Source organism: Atta colombica, unplaced genomic scaffold, assembly GCF_001594045.1.
Source record: "Atta colombica isolate Treedump-2 unplaced genomic scaffold, Acol1.0 scaffold135, whole genome shotgun sequence".
Taxonomy (NCBI): domain Eukaryota; kingdom Metazoa; phylum Arthropoda; class Insecta; order Hymenoptera; family Formicidae; genus Atta; species Atta colombica.
Genome location: NW_017259223.1, coordinates 1,148,403 through 1,169,896, shown reverse-complemented (window position 1 = coordinate 1,169,896; position 21,494 = coordinate 1,148,403). Strand labels below are relative to the sequence as shown.

General features: G+C 33.5%; 1 protein-coding gene across 2 annotated transcripts in view; it reads left to right on the top strand.

Moving 5' to 3' along the window:
• Window positions 1-21,494, top strand: part of LOC108684531 (DE-cadherin-like) — a 147,523-nt gene that overhangs the window by 110,529 nt on the left and 15,500 nt on the right. The window lies entirely within an intron of this gene.

The window sequence follows — 21,494 nt, the reverse complement described above, 5'->3', positions numbered from 1 at the left end:
TTAAGGTAAATGAACCAGTAAAAATTTTGTACTATGAAAAAAATATTAGAAATTTGAAATACTTTTTCATATTAAAAAAAGAACTTTTTGAAACCCTTGCACACATTAACTAAAAATACTATTTTAGTGAGCGGGATTTATATCCAAAATATATAAAGTGCGCAGATTGGATTCAGTGCATTAAATGCAATAAATACATTATATGTACCTACCTCATAATACTTGTAAAAGATTGTAATTATCACTTTATATACATTATTTATCATTCTTAATTTTTAATAAAACTTTATAAATACAGTTTATAAGTTAATGTGTGCAAGGGTTTCAAAAAGTTCTTTTTTTAATATGAAAAATAAGTATTTCAAATTTCTAATATTTTTTTCATAGTACAAAATTTTTACTGGTTCATTTACCTTAAATATAGTAAATAGTACAATACTTAATAAATTAAATTTTTTGAGAGCGTATGTATATGTATATGTATATATATATATTAGGTATAGTAAAAAGAAATCCATTATTTTTTCATTCAATTTCATGCAAAAATAATAGATTTCTTTATATCGGAGTTACTTTATTCAGAAATGGATGTAGATACTCAGTTTATGTTCTAGATTAATTTTTTTCATTCCATATCCAGCTATATTTACTTATTCATCATGATTGAATGAGAAAGGACTGAATATCGATATATTACCGAAGTTGAGAAGAGTTTCTCGCTTTAGGCGAGATTGCGGCATCATATTATATAGACACTTCTACTGGCGTTATTAATGTAACAACGTCATACTAGTAACAGAGTCATACTAGTAACGAGCCTTCTGTTACTTGATTGAAAATCGATCAAGCTCTAAATTTAACGTTTTGCTATTTCATATCCATCGAATCCGTTACCACATTTTCCTACCACAACATTAGTTGCGTGACCGATAATTTTAAATTATGTCATTTATTTCTCGCTAATTCGTCTGTGAGAAGACAGTTTTTCTTGGAATAGAGCAGAATAATCTTCATAAAAATCTCATTACTACATGTTGTGGATATTATTTATGTACTTAATTAAAACTGAAAAATAAAATGGTGATTAGTGGAATTATTTACTTTATCTACTGCCTATTTAATGATTGATTGCAATGATTGATACATATTTCAAATAATCGTTTAATTATCGGTTGTTTAAGGAGGTCTCCTGCTTTAAGAAACCGAAAAAATAGAGATTTTTTTGTAATTTTTTTCAAAAGGAAGACTAATATTTATCGTTTTAAAACTTCTTGCATATTTTGATATAACTATTGTAGAATACAAATTTTTATGTAAAAAAAAGTATTATAAATAATAAAAATATAAACAGTAGTTTAATAGTTTGGCGCTTTACCACGATGTTATGATTTTGTGTACATCCTAGCGACAGTCATTTTTACTGAAAGTAAAAAATTAAGAAATATTAGGTATGGGAAAAAGTTATAATTGGTAGTTTTTTTATCCTAAATGAACTTAAACAAAATTTTTTTTAATGTATATTAATTAAAATTTCGTGCAACTTTAAAAAAAAAAGTTACGATTTTCATAGTAGCCACTTCTTCATGCAAAAAAAACTGTTAATGTTGATATTTATTTAATTTTTTAGGTTTATCAAAGATGGTTTAACTATTAACTAATGAGCCCTATAAAAAGTTGATTGGTCAAATATTTTTTTTTTCATTTCGTGTACACAAAATTGAAGAAAAAATAAATTTCGAAAAAAAAACGCGTTTAAAGATTTTAATTTATAGTTCTTGAGTATTTACTCGGAAGCTAATCTGTTATTCTAGGGACAATAATTCTTCAGCTTCCTTATGAAATTCATTTTGAACCATTCTATAAGCTACTCAGGTCTCTCTCGTATTGCTAACAAGAGAACCGACCCTCATTGATTTTAATGAGCTTTGGCTATGTTGTAGAGCATTAAACAATATTAGATCCATATTTTTTTGTCTGTGCTTATCGCAAGGTTTAGGGTACGAAACACAATCCTATGACGCTGATTCCCCGTTTAAAAAAAAAAATAAATATTTTAGAGTTCTGTATAGATTTTTGATAATTCCAGAGTTCCTGATAGTTTTAAGAAATATTTCCATTAAAGATATGAAAATGCGATTTAAAGATACGGGGGCTAACTTTACGCAGCACCTCATTTTTGAAAAAAATTATTTTTCTTGAGAGTTCTGGATAGATTTCGAATAGTTCCAGAGTTCATCGTATCAGACGTATTTTAGAAATAGTTCTGTGCGAGAAAGTAAAAAAAATATGATTGAATACCTAAATTAAGTATTCAAAAAATAGGCATAACAAATATTATTAAATAGGCATTTAAAAATATTAGTTTAATCCAATTTCCTTATTAAGACTTTTGATAGAACTTCGCGAGACCTTACCCAGAACTCTCAACAGAACTGTCAGGACTCTTTAAAATTTTTTTTGTATTTTAGAATAAGAAACTCGACACCTACAATCGCTCGTTGAAAACTTTTTCAGTTTTGATTCTATTTTGTCATTAAGATTTTTATATTTCCCGCGAAGTTCAATCGAACTCTGTCATTTTTTTTTTAATTATTATACGCCGTGCATTCGTATAGACAAGCATTGAATTTATACCGAAGGACTTGAATTTCTAAAATTTTAGGAACATATTCTCGAAGAGGAGATTATTCTCTATTGTCGATTTATGAAAAAAAAAAATCTATTTTTTTTATTCTCTAAAACAAGAGATTTTCTTATTAATAAATAAACATCAAAGAATAAGAAAAAGTGGCATTTTTGCTCGATATTATAGCGAAATATTTTGAATTGTCAATATTTAATTTCTTATTATCATGATTATGATTTTTCTTATGTTAATTCTCCGTTTGTTAGAGTACATGTTTTACCTACAATATTAAATAATATTATACAAATAATATTATACAATGTAATATACAATATTAAATATAATTAAAATTAATTATAAAGAATTTAAAAAGAAAGACGAACGCAAATTGTATGTTTTATGTCTATGAATAATGGAAGCCATTGTCAGAGTACGAAGAATGCACAATGCATATTTAAGTATAAGACACGGGGTTCATGAGACGCAGATGTGGCGATCTTGCTTGACATCCCGTCTGCAAAATCATTCCGAGACTATTACATTCCATCAAGTACATATTTAAGTTAAGCTCAGGTTTGACCCCATACATATCGTGCTCTTCAGCTTATCGTTAACAAATGAATAATAAGGCCTCGCAGTATCTCTCAGGATTCGTTCGCATTGAGCGTTTAGACTGTAAGTTTTATTTTATCATCCTTCCGCATTATGTAATAAGTGACAAAGAATGAAACTTACACATTGAGAGAAAAATGCTTGGTATTTGTGATGATAACATTTTACTAGAATTATTACTGCTATAATATTAGTGACAATAATCTTAAAATGATTATAATTTATAATCATTTAAATCATTTTTATGATGATTTCAACCATTTTTATAGTTATAATAACTAATTATAGTTATAATAACTAATTATCATTTTAGGTCATTTTAGGTACATTTGTTACTAGAATTATACATATGGTTATTATTATTATTATATTAACCCCCCCTCTCTCTCAACTATATGAGTGAACTCATTTGGACTCGGGTGAAAATTTTTCTGCCACTATTTTTATACAGTTAATATTGAGTTGAAATGAGGGGATAAAAAAACTTGGAATCGTTCTCTGTCGATCGCCATGATGCAATTGTTTCGTTGTTGTCTTGACGCTAATTGTGATGCAATAAAAATTTGGCTTCAATAACTTGAACTCGTCAAATTTAATAGATTTTTGCCGAAAGTGAAAATTCGTTTTTAATAAATGGCTGTCTATTAGCGCTGTTATTCAAGTAGAGAAAATCGGGGCATCATGGGTCACCATGAATACCATGTATCCTCGATTGTTTAACATAATTTGGAATGCTTAAATTAATACTATTGATACAATGTGATTGTTACTTCGTTGCCCATACTTTTTATTTAGGTGGCAGTGATTAAATTCCAATGTATCGAAAAGCATCAATCAATAATGGTTTTCGTGATGCAATAGTAATTTTTTAACCGCATAAAAATATTTTAATATTATTTTTATAATAGAACATACATGAAGGTACGATCGCTCTATTTTTCTCAGAGTTATAAAATCGTCAGTAAATATGTCGAAATCGTTATATATTTAACATAACATATTTTCATTGTATTTTTTAATGAAGAAAATACTTGACATACCTCTTTTTCTGAGCATGTATAAAAATGTCCTCACTTTAGTCGTGCAAATAATTACACTTTTTGGAATGAATTAATATAATGTATCTTTTTTTAAGTTCACATTTTCCTCTTTTCAAAACATTACTTATTTTTATCAGTATCTTTTTATCATAAAGATATGATTTTTTGGGAAATAAAAAACTCATTATTGCTGCACTCTTCACAAATTGTTCTTTAATATTTTTTGGCGTAATTTTTTCAATTATTATCAAAACTTTTTATATTTTGATATTTCGATTCTATACATTTACAGTATTAAAAAAAATTTTTCATTGAGATTTGTTGTTGATAATTAAAAAGCCAGTCAAAAACGCCGTGGGTGATTTGGACATGTAAATTAAAATTCTAAAACGAAACACGTAGTTGAGAATTAATATTATATACATTATAATAATCAGAATTATAGCAATATGTAATAATTACAAATATCAAATTTTTCTCTCGATGCAACATATAATATGAGCGCCCAAAGTGAACGCAGCGCAGAGAAAACGTCAATGATGACGTCATTATCAACGATAATGATAATGCTAACGATATTGAATGAGTCTATGACTGCGAATTTGTAATTGTTTTGTGATATCGACTTTCATTAATTCAGTGAGACTTTTCACTTACTGCAGTTATAAAAGCTACACTGAAAACATACATATCATATATACATAAATATTGAATCAATGTCATATATACATCAATATTGAATCAATGTCTATTTTGGAATAAAATAGCTCGAAATCCAATGCGACATGGTATGTCAAAATGCGGTCGAAACATTATCGAATATCATGCGAATGGTATGAAAATACAATGCGAGGAAATTCATCCTATTTTAAAAAGAAAGTTGTTTTTTTTTAAACGGGAACCGTAATGACGAGTGAAAGTTTTTTTTAAAGTTATGAGATATTTCAAATTCTATAATGTAATATTGTCATTTTGATAAACTGAAACTGATACAGAAAACATAAAAAAATACGTACTCTCTAAAAATTTTTAGAATGAACGTAAATTTACTTTGAAGAACGAAATCATCTCACTGTTAATATTAAAAATTAAGTCATTCTTTTTAAAAATTGATTCAACTTTCACTTTTCAGAGTGAGATTCCACTCAAAAAATTTAAAGAATACGAAAAGAGAAAAAAACGATATTCGATTACGAATGTATATATTTGCTTGTAGAATATGACATTTCAGATATTTGTGCGAAATTGTTTGTTCCAAACCTATTGTATCGGGATTCAACTTTAAATGAAATCAACGAGGATTTAATCGAGATACGTAATCATCGGTATTGTTAATGCCGCAAATGAAATCGCTTCCGTGGATGTGAGTCATCGATAATTATCGTAATTAAAATCATACGTGCGAAATGATACGAATCTGATATGATTAGTTCATTAATGTAATCGTGACGAATTTTTATTTTATTCAATAATGTCCGTGTGCGTAAAATGATTTTTGCGATTGATTTTTCGAATCTCGATGTCATTTTAATCCGTAAATAACGATTTTGAAATGTTTTTCTCAAATGTTTAGTATTAATATCCCATATTTTATAAACTTAATTTCATTTATTGGATGACCATAATGACGAACGAAATAATTTACAATTATATTGAATAAATTAAACGAGCATTTCTACCATTAATCGAGGTGTCCGAAATCAGATTATTTCCAAAAGGTAAGTCGAAAGGGGACATATTTGAACTAATCTTGCAGATCATCACGAGAGTTTAAAACACCCTCTACTGCTATTCCTAACTACTATTCACCGTGTCTTATCAGAAAATGTGCTCTTTATCGTTTCGTGCTCTCCCTCTGCCCTCTTAAATAACTTCTGTAAATGCTTACGGCAATTCAAACTGAATGCACCACGCTGGTCAAGTTTCTATAAATAGTCTTTGCTCGATAAAGTCAAGATAAAGTGAGACCTCACTAAATTCGACGTCATTGTTTAAGATGCGTAACAGGTATCAGAGCGTGATTTCAACTATGAAGAAGCTTAGATATAGACAAATATTAATTTCTTCCTGATATCGTGATAATTAATGATTCTGAAAACGGAGTAGGAAGATTAAATTACTCGTTACGGAAAATCGAGATTTAACTTGAAAATAAATCGATGGTTTTTGTGACTACAAAGCAGAAGTGATACCGGAGATCTTATCACATGAATGATAAATAGCGCGAAACTGTAATTATTGTATGATAAACGGTAACGAAAATTTTATCCGCATATTTTTCATTTCTAATGTTTTTGTATTGCTCCGACTGGAAGACGGAATTAGCAAGAAAAAAAAAAAAGAAATAGAATAGTAGAATGTAAGGAATCTCACGTTTAACTCCCAGAGAATTCGCGTGTAACTCCTAGAAAATTCGCGTGATTTACGTTCTTATCGTAAGTGGACGATAACTCAGGTATAACTGCGGGCCATCACGGAATTAAGTAGCCCTTCCATTCGACGCCGCTATCAAAGACCTGATATCGAGCGAAAGGCGTCAAAAATATAGATTTCGCGCGTGACTCTGAGAGTCTTTATCCTAAATGATTTCGCGCCAGCGTCAAAATATATCGGTCCCACGATATCTGCCACGGAAAAGGATGGACTCTCATCATAGAAAAGGTCAGTCACCGGTAGTTCTACTGTATTGGATTTTCGACGACGATCAACTATGTCGCACAATAGGCAATTGATCGTAGCGAAACAACAATACTCTTCCGCAAAATGTGTATTACGCGAGTCAGTTTCCGATCGAGCCTTGTTCCTTTCAGTTTCGGAGATTTGGCGCAATATTTCGGTACGAATGGCTCCGTGGCTTGATTCCGGAAGTATCGTATCCGTACTACTCTCTCGGCTCGAAGGAACACAATTTGAGAGTTAGGAGTAAAGAGAGATAGAGAAATCGACTCTGGGATATTGCACACGTTAATCTTCCTACCGACACGAAAATGACAATGAGCGACGGACAATAGGTCCGGAGAAGAAAACAATACCGGAAGAGGAATAGGATATATTTCGTTCGACCCTCCTAATCTCTTTGTGTAGACAATCATTCGATGTACAATACTCTGTTAATGCGTTTCAAATAGAGTCGATGGGATCTTTGTATTCAAGTGTATAACACGCAAACGGGCACATCACGTCTCTCTCTGTTCAACTATATTTAATTAAGCGTATAGCTATCATCGAATCGGCGAATCTTAGCTTTCTGCCTTTACTCAGCTTTTATGAATGAGAACTTTTGTTTTTTTGCGTTTTAATGCGTAAATCACATTACTTCATTCCGACACATTGCGCATCGCTGACCGAATCAAAATGTTCCATCTCGCACGGAAACATCGCGGATTCTTCTGGAGCCAAGAGGACCGATCAAAGGAAGCACTGTGTGGGCAATTACTGTACGGTGCAAATTTCTTCGCGCTATTACGTTCTAGCGGATTCTAAATGGCTTCTAGCACATGGAAAAGTTTTAGTAGCCATAAATCAGACTAGCCATTCTTCGTTCCTGTGATGATATGTTGGCGTGCTTATGAATTCTCGAATTTTTACGTTTTCGCAATATAAAACGACAAGAAATCTTGGTTTCTCGAAAGATCATTCTCAAGTATTGTTGAAGGACGCCGTTAGTTTCTCAGTTCGTTCACTGTACAGGCGATGCTGAATAACGCCGCGGATTCAGATCAGAAGATCCAGTGAGAAATGCATATCGAGGAACCGAAAGGAATTCCGTCATAAAATTCCACGCTGACTTTCTGTGGTATGGTGTCGTACGTGAATAGCATTTTTTTTTCATTTCCTACGTTATCTCGTAAGTATTTATTGCCATCTCTGGCAAGAATCAAGCGCTCACCGTCGCGATTCACGGATATTTTATCCCCGAATTTTAGCCTGTTTAAGGAAATGTAAGATAATTGACCACACTTAAGCCTGTATTCTTGAATAACTTCTTAATGTTATGGAATTACAATAAGTTACGAAAAAATATTATTTATATTCTAGAGACCTTTCTTTACACAAATTTATAAATTTAATATTCCGCATTATTGGAAAAAATTAATATATTATACCTTGCAAAAGTGGCATCTTTCCTCTATATATATATGGATAAGATGCCATTATATGGATAAGATGTCTTTCTACGAGAGAAGATGTTATGAACAATTAAATAATGTGATGCAATATAAACTTGCATATTTTATTTATTTACAGTCCATAGGTATGATAAAAACATAAATTGAGAAAAGAAAGTATTTTGGGAAGTAAGTTGAACATATTTTTATTCGTTTAAACAGCATTTCATTAACTTAAAATATTTCGAATTATTTAAAGCAAAATTTTAATTCATTAAAATCATTGTAATAACGGTTTCAAGCAGGAAAAATTGTGATTTGCATTTATTGTCATTTTATTCCCAAGTATAAGAGAAATACATTCAATTGCATATAAGAATATTACAAATTATAATCTATATCATCACATGACCGCCAGGGAACACTTATTAAAACTGTATATTATTTACTCGATTTTATAATAAACATCGAAATATACAGATCTTAGCTATTACCTTAGCTATTATCAAATATTACAAAGAGCATGTTTCACGACCTCACTACCTTTTCGTATTTCGTATAATCTTTTCCAATCAACATTGGCATGAATATTATATTTCATCTCTACCGATAACTAATTGTTTACCACACACTTTTGCACAATCAGTATGGCCAACGCGCATTCTAAAAAAAAACTATAAATAAAGAGACGTCTTCCCTCTTGTGACATTTTCCCTCGAATTACCTTATATGTGCTATACGAGTCAATACATCTATTGAGTGCACATGATACGAAATGTATGTATGTATATATGTGCATCGTGTGATTATTTTATACACCGAGGTGTATAAAATCCTATACTTCCGAGTGGCGGAATGCATGGCGACTGATAACTGTACGATAACTGTACACGCGATGACGACGGCTCTACTATTTTTTTTACGATACACAGATGGAGAAGATGACATGGAAAAAAAAAAACACAGGTAAGGAGTGATGAGAGGTAGTGTCGTGGTCTGACACGGGTCACGCGAAGCTAAAATTTCATTTGACGACACAAAAGCATTCCAGCCATGATCTCCTTCGCTCTTCTTTCTCGCCGCTCCACCTTTGTGGTCCCTATTCAAGGATGTTTTTAGAAATGCAATATTCCATGCTAGTTGGACATTTCGAGATCACTTCTCGGACATATTTTTTACAGTGATTTGTATATTTTTAAATCTCATTTGTATCAAGGATTTCTTCGAGTATTTTTAACTGTCATTTGTATCAAAAATTTTCTCGGGTGACTTTTTCTGCCCTAATATAATTGTTCTTTATTTATACATTCGTGCGAAACATCGTAGAAACCAGGTAAATCTGTCGTAAATTTAACTTGGAGAGTTCAATGATATCTTTTATGTATCTCCTATTTGCGGTATCTCGAAATTAATACATGAAATAATAGCCGGAGTCGTTGGAATAAACAGCGTTTACGGCAAATACTAACGCTTCATAGCTGAAATAGTCACATTGTACGAGCGCGTATAGTTGTGTTCTCAATTCCTTGTCCTTATTTATTGTGCCATATTAACAAAGATTTGATTCTCTCGAGTGATAATTATATATTATATTCGATATCAATCTCAAGAACTCGTAGTGTGTATATTAAACAACATCTGCATGGGAATAATAATTTTACTAAAGTATTTAAAGGTGACTCTACATACACGATCAATAGTATTAATTAGTAATATTGAATCAGTAATACTGACAATAAATATCAATATTTTTAGTACATTTTTACAATCTTAACGATCAGTATTATATTAAGTTGTCCGGAAAGTTCGTGCCGCAAAAGATTTAAATTTAATAAATGTATATTAAAAATTTAAATCTTCTGCGTTTCAATTTTCCTTCAAAATCGGCATGAATTTTCCGGACAACCCAATATATTTCATTTTTATATTTAATTTTACGTTACATTATCTATTGCACTGCGACATACTGTGATATGGATGCTAATAAAACGATTCTGATGCTCAATAATCAAAATCCAGATCACTGTCAGTATTCTACGTCAATCCATCATCAATATTAATCACACACGATCAGTGATATTGTCAGAATTTGTTAATATTGACAGTATTGATCATATAGGGTTAAGAATTTATATAGATACATATTATATAAGATTATTCATATAAGAAATTGACCAATCACAGCCGCAAGAAAAATTATCGGCTATTTGATCACTTTTTTACTCTTGCGCCTTAAAATTTCATTGTAGACGTCATTTTACTCAAAATCGGTCAAATAATTTATTTCTCTTTTCTTAATGTTTTCAGAATACGATCAATACATATTCGCTAACGAATCAATGTCCGTTTTTGCGATCAGTTTTTCCATGCGTTCGGTAATCCGTCATGACGGTCTCGATGTCGATCGTTTCCACTATAAAATGTCAATCAAATATCGCTATGATGCTTTCATGTCCAACGAGCCGCGTGCATGATTGCATGTAGATCTGCGTGCTTCGCGGATTATTGAAGGTACAAAAGTGGCAACTGTAAATCTGCATTTTATGTGAACGTGAACTACTGCGTGCGTTAATTCCATGCGAGCCATGCACTACATAGCACATTTTCGACTTGTAAATGTGCGGCTTGACAACGCACGCGAATTGTAATAAGTTATAAGTTTGACAGCAATGCGTCGCAGTCGTTACGACGCGCGAATTTGCTCTGTGATTTCGATGCTTTGCGTTGCGAATTGTCGACGCGTGTTTCAAAAGTTTGCCTCTTTTATTCGCAGCAAAGTCTCGTGTTTTACACGAGCGTGAAACTGCCATGAGATGGTTGCCTCGTTTGTCATTTGATGAAGAAGTCGGCGAGATTTGTTTCATCGCGTCTTTTGTCTCTAATGCTCTTCACATCTGATTTCTTTGTAATTTTATGTTGTTTCATGTAAAATCAGAAAAGTATATTTATATGAAATTTACTGAACAATCTAATAAAAAGTCAAAGAAAGGAATTGTGTCTCTAAGTCTTGACTTTCTTTTCGGCGAAGTAAAAGAAAAAGTTTCATAAAATTTCAGACGTATTTCAGTTTTTCCAATCATGAAATGTCGTTTAAGCGATAGAATAGAATCGTTGGAAAGTATCTCCTTCTGGATCTCAACACTCATTGTCAAAGTCATAATGAAGAAATTAGACGTTTTAATTCGATGTAATAAGTTTAAACGCGCGATATTGTCTTGTTGGCAGACTGTGTGTGTTCCGAGTAAAGAAATTCTTCGTCGGTTCCTCGATTCACGCTCGGATGCACGCGAATGCACACTATACCTTTTTACGAGTAGCAAGACGTGTCGGTTGTCACCGGGATGACGTGAACGATGAGTGGATTTGGAGCTGCACGTTGCACCTTCGAGCACTACCGCTAGCTCGTAAACTCCTAACGACCCAGCAGTTTTAGGGCGATGCCTCGTACATCGTCTCTTCTGTGACGTGTACATTTCGCGTTATTACACCATCATGCATTCGCCGATGAACGGTGAACGTAAGTAAAGTGTCGCGTATGGCGAACTTAATCGCGACTATTAACACGATGCGAATCCACATAGTAAGCATCTCAGAGTATCTTACTAAACCGACAGCGGTTTACGACGATAATTCCTGTTCTGGTTAGCAAGCGATAAACCCCAGGAATGTTTCAATATGCTTATGGGAACTTTAGATTTATCTTTGAATTGTGTACCTTCAAAAACTATTGAAAAATGTTATTTGTGTCATAATTGCATCGTAAGCTGCATACTCTGAAAATACTCGACTTGTTTATAAATATAAGCACCGATGAGATAAAAGACGGTCGGCGCTTATGGAAGTTCGCGTGCTTGTTAAAATTTAAGTGATTAAGAGTAAGAAACTAACAATACAGTACTAAATTTATGATTTATTAGTTTCTTAGATATGTACATATGTTTAAAACTTAATAATACTCGATTTTTATTGAAAATTGTGATTTTAATATTATCATCCGAGTTTGATTATCAATAAAGATAACTGCAGAGAAAAAAATCGTATAATTTTTCGGCAATATATAAAATATTATAGCATTAAAAGTATGCGCACTTATTTATATACTGTTTATATAATAAAAAATTTAATAAATTATCAAAATATTATCAAAATATTTATGTTAATAACCCTGGTAGAAATTTCGTGCATTTTTTGCAGTTATTAAACAGTTATATCAACTTCTGTCTAGTAACTAAGAAAGAAAACTACTTAGGATTCCAATCAGGATGTGACACTTTGTTTGCAGTTACTGCATACAAAAATTCTGTAAAATCTGAATCTATTTAGTGAATAGAACACAACAAATAATGGATATAAAATTGATTAATAAGCAAGTCAACTGCTTATGAAACGGACATTGTCCATTTCCTATTCAGTATTGGCACAACTAATGAGAATACAATAATATTAGATAGTAATACCATTATTAAATATCCATACTGAATAGACATACATTTCTAACAAGGAATCATAAATTTTTATTAATTGCAAGTAACGTCATCGTTCTTTAATTATCCCCGAGTCCCCCTGGATTCTATTAATAGTCATGAAAATTTGCTCAGACGACGGTCTTTAATAGTATCTCGTTGTGCTGAGTTCAGATTTCCACTCGAGTGTCATCCAGATATCATTCCATCCTTGTTGTTTATCGTACATTAGATAAGAATGACATAATACCTGGGAAGCACCTAGATGAGAATCTGAACACGCCTCTAGTGATATAAGGCAAGACGAAATCTCTAGAAAACTAAGAAGCATGTGTAATTTTACAGTTTGAAGCAAGTTGAAGTGGCAATAAATGTTTGTCATGCGAAGCTTTGTTTTCAAGAAAAATGATCTTTATAACTGCACGTTTGTTCAACTAAAACTTGGTTAATATATCACGCCAAATATTTTATAGCTTTTTCTTATTTTAGAAAAATATAAGATGAAATATGGTGCTAAATTTTTGATGACACACATTTCCTATAATTAAGTATGATATATAAATGTATATTTTACTTAAATACACTTGCAATGTCTAATTATTGGTCTATGCGCCAAAATTGTAACATCATTATTTATATCTGATACATTTCTTGGAAAAAAAATTGAGGAAATGTCTGAAATAATTAAAAATGATTCAATAATAGATTCAACCTATTTCCCATTTGGATATATCGTCTTTAAAACTCGGATACTGAAGCCATAATATTCAGAATAAATACTTTGTCGGATCAGAATTTATTGATGACTCATTGAGAGCCTATCGACGTCGAAAACTGATATTGCTTATCCGATTCGATAATAGCTCCACGAATTAGGCGATCTGTTATCGGAGATTTTCCTTGATATTATAGAATAGCTCGAGAATGAACGCACAGAAGGAAAAAAAACTCAAGAGTAATCTTGAAAGGATGATGGAGCGCCAAGGATTGATTAAGTAGCTAAAGATTGACCTCGATATACCACGTAAGGGATATCAAGACCGCGCCAGACCGACGTACACGATAGCGTGTAGCGCAAGCGAAAACTCGAGAGGTGCCTTACGAGACTGCGAGGCAAAGTAGTCGGCAGTTGCTTTAATTGAGTTAGGTGCGGCGACAGTAATCCATAACATGCACACACAAGGGAGCCGAACGAGCGAGCGAGCGAATAAACGAACGAATGTGGACGAGAGGACGTTGTAGAGAAGCCGGCGGTCACCGGCAACCCGTTCCATCCCATCCCGTTGGTCGGTTGCGGAGAGAGGAGAGTGGTGAAGAGGAAAAGTGGAGAAGTGTACCGCCGCGATTTCTCTCCCTCTCGTGCGCTCCCTGCATTGCCGCGTCTCTCCCTCGCGTGAAGCTGGCCTGTGCGCGAGGCCTGGTTTAGCTTCGATTATCGATACGGAATGCACTTAAAGCACATAATGCACCCACGAGGCGGCACGTTCGCCCGCAGTCAGCCGTATCCTGGTGACCGCTCGTTCTTTTGCACTATTTTATGATTGCGCATACGTACGTAAATCGCCTTTTACTCCTTTCGCGCTACTATAACGCTGGCATCAGCTATAATCATTCGTCGAAGGTACAATATTTGCGATTGAAACTGAGGGACGAGAGGCAGAGGTGAAATTAGGATCGGCGTAATATATTCATTTCCGTATCGAGAGATATGAAATAAATTATACGATATGTATTGATGTTTTTATCTCTAATGATATACATATATGATATACATATATTTTTTATTAATTCTTTTATTTTTAATGATGTTATTTATACAGCAAACTAGCCTAAAGTAAAATGAAGATCAACAATTTTTTCGCTGAGATTCTTTTCAAACAAAATTTCTCTGCTCAATATAATGCGGTTAATTTTCTTTAATTGTCCGCGCTGATAAAAACCGCCGAGTAAATAATGACCAGTATTATTTTTACCGTAAACCAATTTAAGCTTTTTTTCCACGCCAATTTTTCATCGCGTTTCGCACATTAAAAAGGATGCGTGCGCGGAGTTTTGTACGCGTGTCACTGCGTTACTTACTTATTGCCAGTCACGTTAGGTATGTCGGTACGTGTGACCTGGTTATCAATAATCCTCACGTTAGATAATCCCCGTAGAACAGGGGTAGATAGCAGGCGTGCGCCGCACCCATTCTCGGCAATCTTTCAACAAATCAATTCTCGCTTCTCGTGACAGTGTGTCGAGGATATCGCGTTGCACAGCCGCGATTATGCGAATTGCGAGCCTTCTTTCTCGGCTCTTCGGAGGGAAGAGGAGTATATGGATCTATATAGACACCCTCGAGGATATGCGACTTCGAATTGGGTCGCGCGCTCAGAACGCAATATGTCAAACACATACGTGCGACGTGCACGTTCACGGAAATGCGTGCACGATGTAATACGGAATTTGCATAAGCCTAAACTAAATGTATAAACACGTTTTGCCTTCCGGGTTATCATCGCGTGCTCGAGCCTCGAGGCCAGCTTACCTCACTATATGTATACACTTCATGGGACTATTAACCGTATTTCGCTCGAAAATCGCTGTGTGACATCTCGCAATGCACGTGCGATTAATTTATTTCTCGATGCAATGTATCTTCCCTTTTTTTTTTCTAAACACTTTTTTAATTACAGTTAATTAAACCGGGTGTAACCATCTTATTAGGCAGACATGAGATCTGTTTTCTGTAGCTGAACTAGAATATACTTTTGGAACTTAAAGTGAAATAACTGGTACTCTCTAAATTTCTTGGAGCGAAATCTTACTCTAAGAGAATGAAAATATTATGACTATTACTGCTATAATAATAATAATAACAGTAAGTATGTATATAGTTCTAGCAACAAATTTATAATAGTTGGCAACCTAAAATAACTATAATAGTATATATTATATAATATATAATAATAGTATATAATAAAATAGTTGAAATTATCATAAAAATGATTTTTATTAAAAACTATTTTATGATTATAATAACTATAATTATAGTCATTTTAGGTTGCCAACTATATACATTTGTTGCTAGAGCTATATACATATAGTTACCGTTATTATTATTATTATAGCAGTAATAATCATAATTATAGTAATATATAATTGTAGTTACAAATACAAAACATTTTTCTCTCAGTGTGATATACAAGCAAAAATATTGTAGTCTTATTTCAAAGATTTTTAGTCTTGATTTTGAAATTGGTGTTGATGCAATTAATTACTTCGCACTCGATTCGAGACTTGCTCAGTTAAAATCTTATATCAATATAAAATCAAGATTAAAATCTTTTATATTTTTGTTTATATATGAATATATATGGTTGATTTAAGAATGAATTTCTGCTTTTTCCTGCGAACATGTTTAATATTTGACAAAAGTGAGAAAGAAAATTTTAGTGCAGTCTAGTTCAAAATTAAAAAACAGGCCAATTAAAGCAGCTTTGTAACTGTTGTAAAATTCTTCCATATAATTCGTCTTGCTCTTAGTTCCTTACTGAATCTAAATATATAAACTAATCATATTAAAGAATTTTACAACAGTTGCAACGATGTCTTTTTGCTGAATGCAGCCAATAGCTACGCGTTTTAGAAATTATTCAATACAGAAGAGAGCAATCGTCAACTGAGAATCTAATTAGCAACCTTGCTTTCGCAACTCTATCACTTTCATGTTCCGTTCTACCCTCGCTGTTCAGTCTCGGCGTGCATCACTTTGACAATAATCCAGATATAATATTCTAGAAATCAGGGACAGCGATGTGTTTCTTGATATCTTCTTCGATCTGGTCGCTTTATAATTCTTGCTCGTAATTGATCCGATAATTACGATAATTATTTTATATAGCGAACAAATAAATAACTTAAATCGATCATACAAAAATTTTAAGGTTTATGATGCGCGTTAGAGCGTGTCGGACACGGGAGCTTTTTTTTGCGATGCGATGCAAGTGTGTTCCAGTGTGGCGGAATCATTTTTAATGTTTTTTTTTTTTTTTTATATATAAAATTCACCAGAGGGCCGTGTCGGACCCACGTGTCCGCAACAAATGGCGCGCAATTACGTCGGGGAAAAGTGAGAATATAATTGGTTTCGTTTCTGGTAATGAGCGTTTGATGTTATCGGAATAAATTTCGTGTTTTGCTTTTCATGTTTCCGGCGCGACGCGGTGCGGCGCGATTGTCCCAGAGATGCGTATCAGTCGCTTCAGGAAATATCGCGCGACGCGATGCCCGGGCGAGATATGAAAAATGCGAAACGGCTCCCGGGCCGACGTGAATCCTTTCACAGTTGACGCTTTTCCGATGACGTTGCTGATAACGCCACGCCGACGATAATACCGGAAATGGCATCTCCCGGAGTCGATCCTGTTGTCGACGACGACATCGACGCCCGCGAAAAAGTTTGCATTTTCATAAATTTCTTTCTTTTTTTTTCCGCCGTCCGTAATTTCTCGATGGCACATACCGCGTGAAATTAGCGAAATTATGGAGCATGATGGACGTGTTCGTACAATAAGCGGCGCAGTAATGAATAAAAAGACGAATAAATTCGGAAAATGTTTTAATCCAATTAGATAAGTTAATAGCGCGTTTTATCGCGAGGCGCTCTCGTGGAGATAAACTCAGGCGCCACACGAATATGTAAAATTATAAGAATTATTCGTCCGTATATTACGTTTAGGCGACTTCTCGCTGTAACGCGATTTGGGTATTAGCGGAATAACCGGCACAGTGGGGTGCTTAAGCGGCACAAATATACAACGCCCGTCGACCGGCTCCAGTGTGCACTTAGTAAAATGAGGATTAATAATTTCCACAGTTCACACAGCGAATTCCATCGTTCTTGCGTTGGTGTGACGGTGTCTCATGAAAAAATTTATCGCAGAAAACGCCGGCGATAAGTGTCAATTGAATCGGTATCAGTTACATTTTATCAGAAAGTAAGATTTAAATACATATAATCATTCATCACAATTTCATTATTCACGGTATCTATAGCTCGACCTAGTCATTCGCAAAAAGCGATTCGAGGTGAAATGAGAGTTATTATTATTATGAATTGCGCGGATGCTGCGGTGATTTCTATAAATACGCCGAGCAAATAGACCTTTGAGAAATTTATTAAGCATCGTTCTAGTAAATTAGTTATACCAAATTCATCACCGGAAGCTCTATCAAGTTTCGCAGATTCGCGAGCACTAAATAAACTAGATGATGTTCCAATATAATTTCCAGCTGACGTTACGCGAGATGTAATCGATTATCCGTTGAAGAGCAATTATCAAAGTGCAAACGATCAATTTCTCATTCACTCGTAAAAAAAAAGAAGGGAAAAAGGAAGAAAGATTTGATGAGATTGGACAATATATATATACTAGATGTCGTGTAGGTACGAATCGAAAGTTTTTCGCTGTGGATTAAAGAGTGTTGCACGTTGCCACCTCCGGAAAACAGCGGGTCGGGGGAGAAAACGGTACGGTCGAATTCAATAAATCTCGCTCGTCGATAGCTTCGATAAATGGTTTTGATACGGAACACGGCTCCATCTGTAATCTGCTAGAACGTACCTGGTTTTTACGGCTTATGACATAAATGTCGTTAGGTCTCTTCGGGCACAAAATAGAATATAGGACAGTATGACACAAATTTTTCCTAACGATCGAGTATGAGAAATTTCTCTTTTTTTTTTTCTTTTTTTTTTATTCCCTCCGCGAAAATCTTTTTTCGCAAACGAATGGAATTCGTGTGTCGTTTCTTTTGTGCTAGCTTATAGTATTAAGTTACTGAGTAAATTGATAAAAGTATTTTTGAATCCTGTGGTTTTCGTTCATTCAATAAATCATACATCTTTTTTGGGAAATGTAAGCATATAATAATAAGAAAAGATTTTTAGCTTACAATATTTTAACTTATGACAGCTTATGAAATATTCATGGCACGTAAAATATTAAGAAATTGCGGAATATACTATTTCCCTGTACTTGTATTGAAATGTATTCCAAACTAACTGCAGATTAAAAAAATAAAGTTGATATGCAGCCAGTCGATGGACGGCTGACATTCCTAGTCACTGTTGCATTGTTGACAAACGTAATGAAAAATGGCGATCTTTGCTGAACGTGCCGCTGCAATATCTCTTTGATATTTGAGTACAACATTAGAATATACGATCTCGTAAAATACGTAAAAAAAAGTGAATGCACTAGCGTTTCATGTTTGCATATCGTTCCATTTATCGCGTCTATTTCCGGCGTTACGACTTGTTATTATAAGTAGTCGCATTATTGCATTAATTTTCTCAATGGAGCAATAATCGCCACGATATTATATTGCATCAGCATTTTTCATAATTTCATTCTACATCATAGTCGAACCATACTCGGTCCATATTGAGAGGCACGATATAGAACATAATGTAAAACACAACAGGAGTAACGTGGGAAATTTGATAGAGAAATTTTCCGCTATTATGCGAGAGCTTTGCGGGCGAATGCAATATCAGGCGAAGTACTTAATGGATCTTTGGTGCGAAAGAACTAGGCTAAGGGATGCTTTTCCCCTCGAAGATGTCTAAAGGGAACGGACGCTGACGTTGGGAAGTGATGGTGTTAACGCGGCAGCTAAACGCGAAAATACAAATAGCCTTCTCGTGCTACATGAATGTTACTCTTAACTGGAGCGGAACAAGATAATGGACAAAGTGTTAATTTGTATGTTTGAAAGGACGGATCGGTTCGTGGTTATGAGTGTACTCGATTGACTATGATTGATAATAAATTTGAGTGACGATTGTCCAAATGATTTTGACACAGAGACAAAATGGGAGGGAGGGAGTATGATTTCCAATTCAATTATCGGGGGATTCCTCATTCAACGAGTCATATATGTGCGTAATTGCGTTAGTTATACGTTATATTTTAAACAGGTTGAGCGACACTCGTTTATCAGGTTTCCGAGAGAAACATAATTAATCTCGTCGCTATGAATAGTCATTAACGTCAGAGTGATTAGATTGTTAAATGCCACTTTTATCAAACAATCTTTATGAAATGATAAAAAAAAAAGAAAAGGAAAACGAGGAAAAAAAATCAATCGAATACAATGTCGGAAAAAATCTACGCAAGCGATTTATGGCTCAAGATATCTAGTAGCTTCCACTCATCCTGTCGTATATTATTTATTTTGTCGTTTTTGACCATATTTCGTAGTGACGGGTTTCGGGCGTGAACGTTTGCGAGCCCGGTTGAATTTTATGCAATTCCGGTGATATCGCTTTTACGGCGGCACAAATTTACTTAAAATTCGGGACAGAACCCGCATTAAGTGCGGGTAAACCGCATTGTGGCGGAGCCACGCAAGCTGCAGGAATGACAGCGCTTCGTCGCTGCCATCTATTGCGGTCGGAAAATATTAACAAAAAGAGTGACAGGGAACGTTTTCAGTGTTCAAACTCAAAAATATGAACAACAAATATTCAGTAAAACAAAAGCATTTTGTACCGCTTCTCTTTCCTGTTTTCTCGTACGTGCATATTTCTTTTTTTTTTCTTTTCTTTTTTTTTTTTAGTGAAAGCGGATTATTTTTTTCGTTACAATATCAATAACAATCTTGTTTAAAATTACAAACAGGCATCTTTTTTCAATAACAGTTACTAACAACAGTCATTGTAAATAATTTTACATACTTGAAACCAATATTTTCTTCTATAAGCCTTTGCTTCATCTTCGTACATTAAAGAGACTCTAAAGTATTAGAAATGTCTACTTTATGTAACTTGAATAGTTCTGAGATAACATTCCAAGTTGTATATTCGCTCTTCGGTGTTGGTGGAGTAGACATTATTGTGAATGATGCTCTGCAACGTATTCCGCCTCGAGATATATAATTTCTAATTCAGTATTCGGCACTTGGAAATTTAGTTAAAATCGTTCTATCGCGAGTTATATATGTATTTTCTCTAATATTTTAACTTTCGTTCTCTTTTTATAAGCACTCGCGAGAATTCTCGTGATTGTGATAATTTGATCTCTTAAAAACTGCGTATCGAGAGAACGTTTAATATTTTAAATTATGTGTAAAAAATATAAAACAAGCACCGATGAGATAATTCATGTACCGATAAAATAAATGCGATGCTGAATAAATGCGAGCTAAAAAAATTATTAAATTGTGCCATTTAACAAGGGATTGCAATTCTTAGATTATAAATTTATCGTTTAACTCATATTTCTATATATTGTTCAATTGATTTTCTTCAGAACGCCTGCTATTTTCGTTGACGCTGCTAAAATATTCAACATACGATATATTTGATGAGATCTACGATAAAAACGATAATGTATACTTATATATACCATAATTATTTTATTAGTATTATTTAGTATCATTTAGTTATACATTTATATATGTTTGATTATGAGATAATATCGTCATATTGCAATATGTTGTCTGCAAACGAGGAATAGTTTTTCAAAATACGTTCTAAAATTTTTAGAAAACAAGAAAGAAAACTACACATTTTAGATTAGAAAATAATAATATGCCAATCAATAGGATGTGAAATGTTAAACAATACAATTGCTAAAAATATTTTATTTATCTT